Here is a 10,913-nt window from a genome sequence, read left to right as displayed (position 1 = left end):
CATTTTATTCAAGGGGCTTTTAATATTTTCAGTAATGTATTTACGGCCGTCAAATGGACGGTGGGAAAACTAAGGGTCAAATCAGTCCCCCGGGGGCTTTCCGCATCTCTGTGAAGCAAGGTAAAGATTAGCAAAGCTGAGAGGAAACTTGAAAATACATAAAGGTGATTTAAAAATCAAGAGGTTAAAACAGATCCTTTAAGATCTTTACTACCACGTACAAAACTCGTACGGTGTCTGACTTTGGAGGGAAGAAACTGACTCTCTCATGCTGCATATTTCCTGATTTTCCTGAGGTAAAACACGAGTCACTGTAACAACCACAGCATGGCACCTGATCTGAAACCCACACTAACTCTACCCATCATTAAAACTGCTCAAGTAAATGCCCAAAATTTCCTGTGACCCTTTTCCCTCGCCACAAAGGAACTGGTTGACATGAGCCTTCCCTGCCATGAATTATCAGCCTAGATGGCTTGCACCGGGAGTGCTGTGCTAACAGAAAAATCCTATGGCCACTTCTCCAGAAATAAGAGCACCTGGTCTGGCCCTGTCAGATCATGAAAGAGCTAAAAGGAGGACATGCGAAGCTAAGTTAGAGTAGCCCGAGGCACGGGACCAAGGACGTTTCCCAAGGAGGCCAGCCTGGGATCAGAGCTGTCCTCGCTTCTTAAATAATGCCTACCTTAAAGAGCCGTGGACATGTTAGATTTGGTCTATTAAGAAAGAACAGATGTAGCTACTGTTAAATGAAACTACTAAATACAGGAATATTAAGAGAGAAGCTATCTAAGCGCTCCCCCTTCTCCACCTCCTTGGAATTTGTGAATAATAGGAAGTCCCCCCAAATCTGGGGGTGTAAAATCAGGGCAGATAAATTGATAAAAAAAACCCTTGGGAAACATTTTCTTCCTAACATCCCTTGCCTATGCTCCATGGCAGACTGTGTCATCATCTACATCTGTAGGAGCTTGTCTGGCTGAAAACACTTAATGTTGAAAATGCAATTCCCCCAAAACCACATGAAAGACAAGCTCCAGGGGGGCACGCAGCCCCCCCACCGAACAGCCATTCACTTTGGCTTTGGTGGTTGTCGATACCCAGCAGTCTGCAGGCACGAACCTGTGAAAGTCAGGCTGGGGAGAGCTAAGGCTTAAAATGTGTCATCTGAAACCACTCTATTCAGGTGCTGCCTGTGATTATTTTCATGTAGGTTTATGGTATGTGAATGCTCTTAATGTCAGAGGTGCTAATTATTTCCACTTCAAGGCAGATGATACATTATTCCTAAGTTCCCTGGTAGATTAAGTTGGCGGTGCTCAGAGTTGTACGTTTAATAGACAGCATTTGACATTTAGAAACATTTTCCTTCAGCTTTTTAAAAAACAACCTTGTCCTTTCTGTCGGCCTGAAGCCATGAATACCCAAGCTGCGCTGTTCTAACATTATCACATGCGGCAAGGTCCCACACATCCTTCTTGATGCCATTAACAAAGCAGATACTTTAGATTTGCAAAGAAGTGGATAAAACAAATTCAAAAGGAAGATGGCCACCCTGTACGAAAAAACAGATTTCTTCCAGCTCCTCTGATCATGTATTGCTTAAGTGAGTTTATTGCTTGAGATCCACAATAAATTATCTGCTCAAATGGGTTCACTTACCTGCTTGTAAACAGACTTAAAATTTCCTTTTTCTCCATGACATTTCCACTCATGGAAAAACTGAGTTTATGTTTCCTGAAGTTGAACAGCATCGTGCGGCAGTAAGTCAAACTGCATATTACTCTGTTATCAGAATTACTCAGGGCAGTCTTCTTTAGGCTATGGCTCGTTTAAACATTCAAGGCTAAATTCATCTCAGAAGTAACTCAGTTGCACTCCACCTGATCCCTCCGGCTCTTGTATATTAGGCTGTTACTTATACCTCTGGAAAGTTAATGCAAAATGAGTACAGATCGTTTCTTTGATGCACGAGAGTGGAGAATTCTGATTTAGAAACACTTTTTAGCACCACTACCACAGCAACTGAAGTAGGAAAGGCAATGAAGTATCAGTCTGTCAGTCATTTTGTGAAAGCCCATGTGCTTACAAACAGGGTTTGGTGGAAAATGGTTTTCACATCCCAGAATTTTTTTTTTAGATGTCCTTGTTCTAGATTGAAATGAAGAGTCAAAATCTCAAAATATTTTTGCAAACAGAACATTTCCCTCTTCCCCTTCCTGTCCCCTCCCCCCATGAAAAAAATGCAAGTCAGTTCAAACCCTTCAACTCGACCATTTCAAAATGGATCATTTCAGTTTTGTCTTTTTTTTCCCCAAAGAATCTTAGAAAAATAACTTCTTTTTTGAACTCGAAGTTATTTCAAACCAAAGAAGGCAGCATTCATATTTTAAAAACATCAAACTGATCGCTTTGAAATTGTTTAGAAAGTTATTCAAACTGACCCCTTCTGGGAAAGAGATCTGGTTTTGAAGAACTGGAGTATTTTGATGGAAAAACGTTTTGCTGAAAGATTCCCAACCAGTCTTATTTAGGACGAGGCCTGGGCCCAAATCACAACATCCATGCAATTTGGATGTAACCGGTTCCCCAGTAATTAATTCTCCCTCCTATGTAGAGTCTACCTATATAGCAAGGAGAACAGGAAGTTCCTGAGTCGCAAGTATGTCTGATGACAAAAAAAATCCAAGACCAGATGCTTGATAACCAATGTCCACAATAGACCTCCGGGAACACAAGAACACACTCAACTAGTATCAGGGCAGCAGAAACACTTCCAAATAGAGAGCAGACCTCTGCTTGTCCTCAGAGGCTTAGCAGATACTGAGGCAAAGTTGGGTGAAACAGTGGCCAACAATGTCAATGGCTATGCCTATAGCAGCTCTATATAGTTGTGTTACAAAGATGCCAAGGTGTTCCTTACATTACTCAGAGAAACATTGGGACTCAGCTACCCTGCTTACACTTTTTTTTTATCAGCTGTAAAAATATTTGCACAACAGAGTAGAGCTACCATATGCTGAAAATATGATTACGTGCATGGTGACAAGCAATAAGCTAAGCCTTTTCCTACAGAAGGCTTAGGCAGATTTCCTTTCTTCTTTTTCAAGCTACCTCTACTATATTCAAACCTTGTTTGGGGATTTCATCTAAATTTCCCATACCTTGACCTATTTTCAGTTTTAATGGGCAATTAAAAAAAAGTACATGTGTGGTTAACTTGGAAAGGAAAAACCATCACAAGCCGCTTGGCACTGCAAATGTCATTTGACCAATTTTAGGATTTCAAAATACTAAGGTGTTTGCAGGAAATCTCTACACTTTTTTAGAGTGAGAAACTTAATAATTTACCCATAGAGATGTACAATTCTCCTCCTCCAGAAGCTGGTGTATGCAATATTCATCACGGAAATGGGAAAAAGGATCATTGTAAACATTGCACTTTTGATACTGCCACACAAAACAAATATATAATATAGTGTGTGTGCGTGTGTGTGTGTGTGTGTGTGTATAAAGCCACCCTTAGAGTGTGTGTGTGCATCTATCTAGCTATCTATGTGTGTATATAATGTGTGTGTGTGTGTGTGTGTGTGTAGTATAATTTATAGGGCTGTGCAAAGCTTTGGTCCCTGGTTCAATCTGGCAGAGATTCGGTCCAATTCGGTGGCCAAATCTCCAAATCTGAATTAAATCAGAGGGATTCGGAGATTCAGACATAGACACAGCTTTAAATGCATTTTCTACATACCTCTAGGTACCAGGTGGCTCATGAATGCCGAGATGCTGGGGCGCATGGAGTGTCCCACAGAAGCACGGGAGGCCCCCCAGCGCACTCTGCAGCAGACCCAGAAGCGGACCAGAAGCAGTTCTGGTCCATTTCCGGGTCTGCTGGGGAGCGCACAGGGGGACCACCCTGCATCCACCCCCCGGCTCAGTGACTGGTGCCTCCTGGGTCTGAGGGGGGCACCTGGGGTCCACCTGCAGCCAATCACCAAGCCAGGGGAGTGCAGGGGGCCCCCAGCTTGTTCCCCAGCAAGCCCAGAAGTGGACCCCCCCGCACTCCTGTGGGACGCTCCATGCGCCCCAGTATCACAGCATTTGCAAGCCACACTGATACTTCAAGGTATGTAGAAAAACATTTAAAGCCATGTCTATGTCTGAATCGCTGATTCTGCAAATCAGCATCGAATCTTCAGATTCAGATTCGGCCAATTGAATCAGGGACAGCGATCCAAATCAACTAATCGAATCGTTGCCCCTGATTTGGGCTGAATCCAAATCCGAATCAAATAGGGCCCGCTTCGCACAGCCCTAATAAATGTGCAATGGTATATATGGTGATGGTAATTGTGTGATGGTATATATGGTGTGTGTATACACACACACCCACATAAATATAATATACCCCCATATGACAGACTATAGTGGCTTCCTCTCTAACTTTTCCCAATCAGAAGATTGACTGAAGAAGGGCAAAGGGGACCCTTGCAGCCCTGGCTCCTGGGACATTTCACAGTGGGAAAATACCAGGCCCCTCAGGGTAGGGGCTGGTACAAAATGAATGAGCTGCTCATACACCAATTCAGCAACTGTGACATAGGGATGTGCTTGACCATGTTCACTGCGCATTATTTCAAAGCTGTACATTGGCGCTACAATGTTCATACTGGAGAAATCCTCCCAGGAAAAATTTCCTTCACATGCCTTTGCACTACCAGAACGGCTCAGCAATACATGCCAGGGTGAAAGCCAATTCCTCCTATTTTTAACCCGTTCATGACTCAGACCCCAGTAAGGAATGGCTATGAAGACAAATAGTAGAACTCAGCGTGCTCTTTTAGGGCAAAGCAACTGGAAGAAGAGTGCTCCCACACTACATGGGCTTTAACCCCTGTATCTCGTTCTCTGAGATGTTGAGCTCCCTCTGCTCCTTCTGACTGCTGGGAGAGCTCTCAGCATCTTCTTGAGTATGCTCAACGTTGGGCCCTGGCAGAAAGTTTGGTTAGCAGCATTGCAAACTTACCCACAGAACAACATGAAAACATTTCCCTGATGCACATACAGAATGAGACCTGAGGCAGCTCTGAAGTATTTGGATGAAAATACTCTTCTTAAGGAGGAAGCAACCGGCTCACATAATCTCCGATGGACATCCTCTTAAACATAGTCAGGTTTTATCACTACTTCTATCACTAGGCTGTTCCAATAACCAAGTCTACTGGAGGTTAGAAACCATCATCTAGATGTACTCCTGGCCATTTTATGTAGATGACCAGGCAAGTACACAGGATTTCAGACCGTTCTCGGCAGTACCTCACACAATGTCAAGACTGTCCGGGGGGGGTGCAACCGGGGTGACAGCCTCAGGGCCCATGGTTTGGGGGGCCCCACGGAGCTGCTGGGCAGAGTGGCCACAGCCCCTCCTGCAGGTCCTCCCCCAGTGCTGGTGACTCTATGCCACCACCGCCACCGGCTTCACATCCAGCCACTCAGCACCCTCCCTTCCCCTACTGCCACTGCCGGTTTCTTCACGTCCAGGCCCTACACAGGCTGATTTGCCCCGGGCCCCACACCTTGCTAAGGTCATCTGTGCACAATGCTATGAATGCTTCCCCAGAAATACCACCCCTGACATGTCATAAGATTGCATTTGCCTTTTTCGTGAGTGTATCTCTTCATTAGATCATAGTCATCCTGTGATCATCTAACATATATGGGTATTTATGCTCTGCAGTCATTTCTATCTATTGAGCTCCCAGCTTATAGCAGAAATTCTTGTTATTTGCCCTGCTGCGTGTGACTTGCATTCTGTACTATTAAATTACAACACATTTCTGTCACTCCAGTCATTAAGGTCATCGTATATGATCGTCCCAATCCCAGCATTATTCTGCATTGATAATGCCTCCCAGCTATTTCTCAACAAATTTCATTTGAAAACTACTTTTTGTGCCAAGCAAATATTTACAATATCAATCTCAAGACATTAGTACCTTCTTCTATCCTGATACACCCCCTTTCAGTATGAGCCATTGTTATCCTCCCTTTAGTCAGTTTCTTACCAACTTCACAAGTATCGTACTAATTCTCATCTTAACGGTGTAACTCTGCATTTCTATATGACACTTACGTGTCAGAGGCTTTTTTCTGAAATCTAGATAGATTACTCTACTGTATTCCCTTAGTCTAAAAAACCCCCAAATACCAAAGAAATAGATTAGGTTAGTTTGGCGTAATCTATCTTTAGCAACCCATGTTGCATTTTATCCCCTTTTCCACTTGCCTTTAGCTCCTTAATTTATGCTTTCCTCCAAAAATCGTTCTACAATTTTACATGAGATTCTGGTTAGATATAGGCATGCAGTTCCCTGGCTCACTTCTGCTGCCTCCCGCCCCAATTTTTAAGTATATGGACTATATGCTCTCCGGTCATATCACATAACACTTGACTTAATCAATTTATTTAAAAATCCACGTTACAGGACCTGTGATTTTATATGCCAGGTCTTTCAAGAGATTATCTGGTCCCCCTGGACAGCAACACATTAAACCCTTTCAGCTTTGCTTGTGTCTTAGATATGAAAATGTCTATTTCCTCATTCATTTCTATTAGCCCTCCTGCCCTTGCCCCCATGCTCAACACAGAAACATCATTTATCCTTACTGAAAACTCAAGAAAAGTATTCATTTTGTTTTGGGGCCATATTTTGATTATTTTTAATCTCTACTCCATCTTCACTGTGTGTACCAACCTCACTTCCATCCTTCGGTTTCTTTATTTACACAGCTGAAAAATCTTTTTGCTATTTGTTTTAATATCCTTTGCAAGGTCCAACTCAGCTCCACCTTGGGCAATTCTCACTTTATCCTTACACTTCGTGACCTCCAAGATGTACTTGGCTTTGGCGATCAATCCTTTCTCTCTGTTTCTTGCAGGCTCTCCACTTATCCCTAATCTCCTTTCCGAGCTGGTATTTTTTGTTGTTTACTTTCCAGCTTTATTTCTAAAAGCCAAAGGTTGTATGTGAATACATAGACCCTCACAACTGAAGAACCTTAATGCAGAGTAGGAAAGCCCCCTTACTGCCACAGGGTCCAGAGAAATGTTGAGAACAAATTTTATAAATCCTGTATAAACAGATCACCGGTTAGGGTGTGCTGGCAGCCTTTGACGTCTTTTGAGGTGCTAAAGTAAAATGCAGGGGACCGTGTCCTGGCTCTGACAAAAACATTATGTATGATTATGAGGAAATCAGAATGTCTTTGGCCCTGAATTCTCTATCTGTAGAATAGGACTGATGTTAATCCTTTCTCTGTCTGCCTTTCCCATTCAGACTGTAAACTGCCTGAGACCGATGCATTATTTTACCATGTACACACAAATGACTAATCTCAGGAACAACCTAATTTCAGTAGGGGTGCTTCTGAAATACAAATAATAATGTATAGGCATTAACAGCAGCAGCAGCCCTAAGAGTTGAAAAAATGAACCAGGACTAGGAGCGACGGACCCAAGGTGCAGCAGAGGAACTTCAGGTGGGAGATGAGGATGAATTTTCCAACCCTAAGGTTGGTCAAGTATTGAAACAGGCTGCTTGTAGAGAAGTTAGCAAAGAAGTTGTAGATTCTCCATCCCAGGAAATGTTCAAGAGCAGGTTTGACAGACACTTGGCTGGGGTGCTTTAGTCAGGGACGATCATCCTCTTCATGGAAGAGGCTGTGGGTCCAAGCTCCGCAGAGCCCAAGTGTTCTGCTGGGGGTGAGGCCCAATGCATGGAGCAGTCAGGCTCTTGCAATCTTCCCATCACCACTTGAACTATGCTGCTGGGATTTTTCCCCCAGAGCTGCTCAATGAAATGGGTTCTCACTGCACGGAGGTGGGGGAAGATGACCGAACAGGAGATACACTCTAGGGTTCACTTACCAATGCAGCGGAGCTCCCACTGGATGCCAGGCTGTCCTGTAGAAATAGATAACAATTAACGGAGGAATTGTGTCTATTTTGGCTCACATAGAAACAGCAGGCATTTAGACACACACCTCTGTTCCCTTAAATAATGAAAAGACAGATGAGCCTATGGACTCCCAACAGAATCAGGACCACGCTGAGCTAAGCACTGTATTTACCCATTTAATGAAAGGCGGGGCCTGCTTCACAGGGCGTAGTATGATATTAGTCTTTACAAACTCTCATCAGGGCTTTACAGTGCTAGGTGCTGTACATACATAATGTGAAAAGCCCGTGCCAGCCCTAGAACAGATGCAAAAGCTGTAAAAATGGTATATGTCCCAAGATATTTGTAAAGCCAGGGCATGCTGGCATACATGGGAATGGGGAATAGAGCAGGAGGAATAACAGCACTAAACTTTTTCAGACCTCTAAAAACATTTGGGCTGTGCCACATCCTATTCAAACTGCTTCACCCATCCCCTATGACAGTACTTTCATACTTTGTTGAATTTTATAACAATTCTGGCTATGACAAAACTAATGCAGGAGCATCATTAAAATTCCCAGGTAATTTTATTTGGCTGAAAATCGCTCCAACCTTCAAGACCTTTATGAAATTAATGCCATTGCTGAACGGTTACAGGAAGAGGTTGTATAAAGGACAATAAAGCAAGATAAAAAGTAACATGCTTGAATTACTATTTCTGATGATGCAGCGATAGTATCACAAATGTCATTGCTGCTAAAGTACTGCATATGTGACTGCAAAATAGCCGATGGGGTGCAACGTTTCTGTAGAAAAAGGTAGGGAAAAAATAACCGGTAAAAGCAACCGCATAAAAAATGCAGCTAACTTTTTTTAAATGATTTTTTTCATTATATTATAGTAGGTAACTTTCGGTTTTAGTGTAATTGCTTTGCTCACAAAACATTCAAAACAGGGGTGCAAGATAATAGCTGGAGATAAGGGCAGCATAGTAATATGAGGAAAACAATACTGCTCACTTTCAGGAAGGCATCAGTGTCATATATGTGATCTCCATTCATCTGAGCTCGTAAAGCAACATGATGAAAAGGGAGCATGGAAAAGTGGGCTGCTTTTATGGACGAATCAGCAGACGTAGGCACCTAAATACTTTTGAGAATATGTGGCCTCAATGTAAAATAAGAGAGTTAGCACAGAACAGCTACCAAATCATTTCCTTGCTTATTTTGCCAGAGATCCCATGTGTAGATAACCCCTCAGTGTCACTTCATCTCGTAGACACGTGAGTTAGAACTTGGAAAAGTTGGAGGAACCGCCCAAGTGGCAGATGCTCTAATCTAAAACGTCTGGGGTCACCCCTGGATCTGCCTCACTTTAAATTCAAACTGAAAGTTTTTTGTTCAGTTGCCAAAGGAGAACTGTGAGCTGTGAGGTCTGAATCAGTAAGCAAGCATCCCCATTGTTTTAGAATCATAGAAAATTAGGATTGGAAGGGACTTTGGGAGCTCATCCAGTCCACCCCCTGCTCAAACAGAACCAGTGCCAGTTAGATCTTTCCAGGCAGGGCTTTGTCAAGCCAGACCTTAAAAACCTCCAAGGATGGAGACTGCACCACCTCTCTAGGTAACTTGTTCCACTGCTTCACCACCCTCCTAGTGAGAATTTTTTTCTTAATATCCAACTTAAAAGTCCGTTGCTGCAACTTGAGCCCATTGCTCCTTGTTCTGTCATCTGCCACCACTGAGAGCAGTCTGGCTCCATCCTCTTTGGGCCCACCTTTCAAGAAGTTAAAGGCTGCTATCAAATCCCCCTCAATCTTCTCTTCTGCAGACAAAATAAGCCCAGTTCCCTCAGACTCTCCTCAGAAACTATGCACCCTAACATCCAAACCATTTTTGCTGCCCGCACCCCACTGAAATCTCTCCAACTTGTCCACATCCTTTCTGTAGTGGGGGGAGGGGAAGGGGAAGGACTGGACACAGGACTCTAGATGTGGCCTCATCAGTGCCAAATAGAGGGGAATAATTATTTCCCTTGACCATTTCTCTTAGCAACCAAGGCACACTGTTGACTCATAGTCAACTTATTGTCCACTGTAACCCCAGTTCATCTTCTGCAGAGCTGATGCTTAGCCAATCAGTTCCCAGCCATACTTGTGCATGGGATTCTGCCTTCCTAAGTGCAGGACTTTGCATTTCATCTTGTTGAATCCCATGAGATTTCTTTTGGCCCATTCCTCCAACTTGTCTAAGTCACTCTGAATCCTAGCCCTACCCTACAGCATATCTACTACTCCCCGCAGATTGGTGTCATCTGCAAACTTGCTGAGGGGGCAATCCATCCCATCTTCCAGATCATTAATGAAGACACTGAACAAAACCAGCTCAGGACCAATTCCTGGGGCACTCCACTTGATATTGGCTGCTAACTAGACCTCAAGTCAATGACCACTACTCAGTGAGCCTGACTATCCAGCCAGCTTTCTGTCCATTTTACAGTCCATTTATCCAACCCATACTTCGCTTGCTTGCAAGAATGCTTTGGGAGACCATAATGTTCTCATTAAGAAACTGGGGCATTCTCATTAAGAAACTTGGGGACTGTGGTGTCGACACCTACACAGTCAGATGGGTCGCCAACTGGCTGGAGGGCCACACCCAGAGAGCGGTGGTGGACAGGTCATTTTCGACCTGGAGGGACGTGGGCAGTGGTGTCCCCCAGGGCTCAGTCCTCGGGCCCGCACTGTTCAACATCTTCATCAGTGACTTGGATGAGGGGGTAAATAGCACCCTGTTCAAGTTTGCTGATGACACTAAGATGTGGGGGGATGTGGGCACAATGGAAGGGAGGAATAGGCTGCAATTGGACCTAGACAGGTTACAGGGGTGGGCGGATGAGAATAGGATGGGATTCAACACGGACAAGAGCAAGGTGATGCACTTGGGGAGGAACAATCAGCACCATACCTACAGGCTG

The sequence above is a fragment of the Crocodylus siamensis genome, chromosome 8 (genome assembly GCF_052110815.1).
Source record: "Crocodylus siamensis isolate JL-2025a chromosome 8, ASM5211081v1, whole genome shotgun sequence".
NCBI lineage: Eukaryota > Metazoa > Chordata > Crocodylia > Crocodylidae > Crocodylus > Crocodylus siamensis.
The sequence above is the reverse complement of the archived record's forward strand: the minus strand, read 5'-3'. Positions refer to the sequence as shown.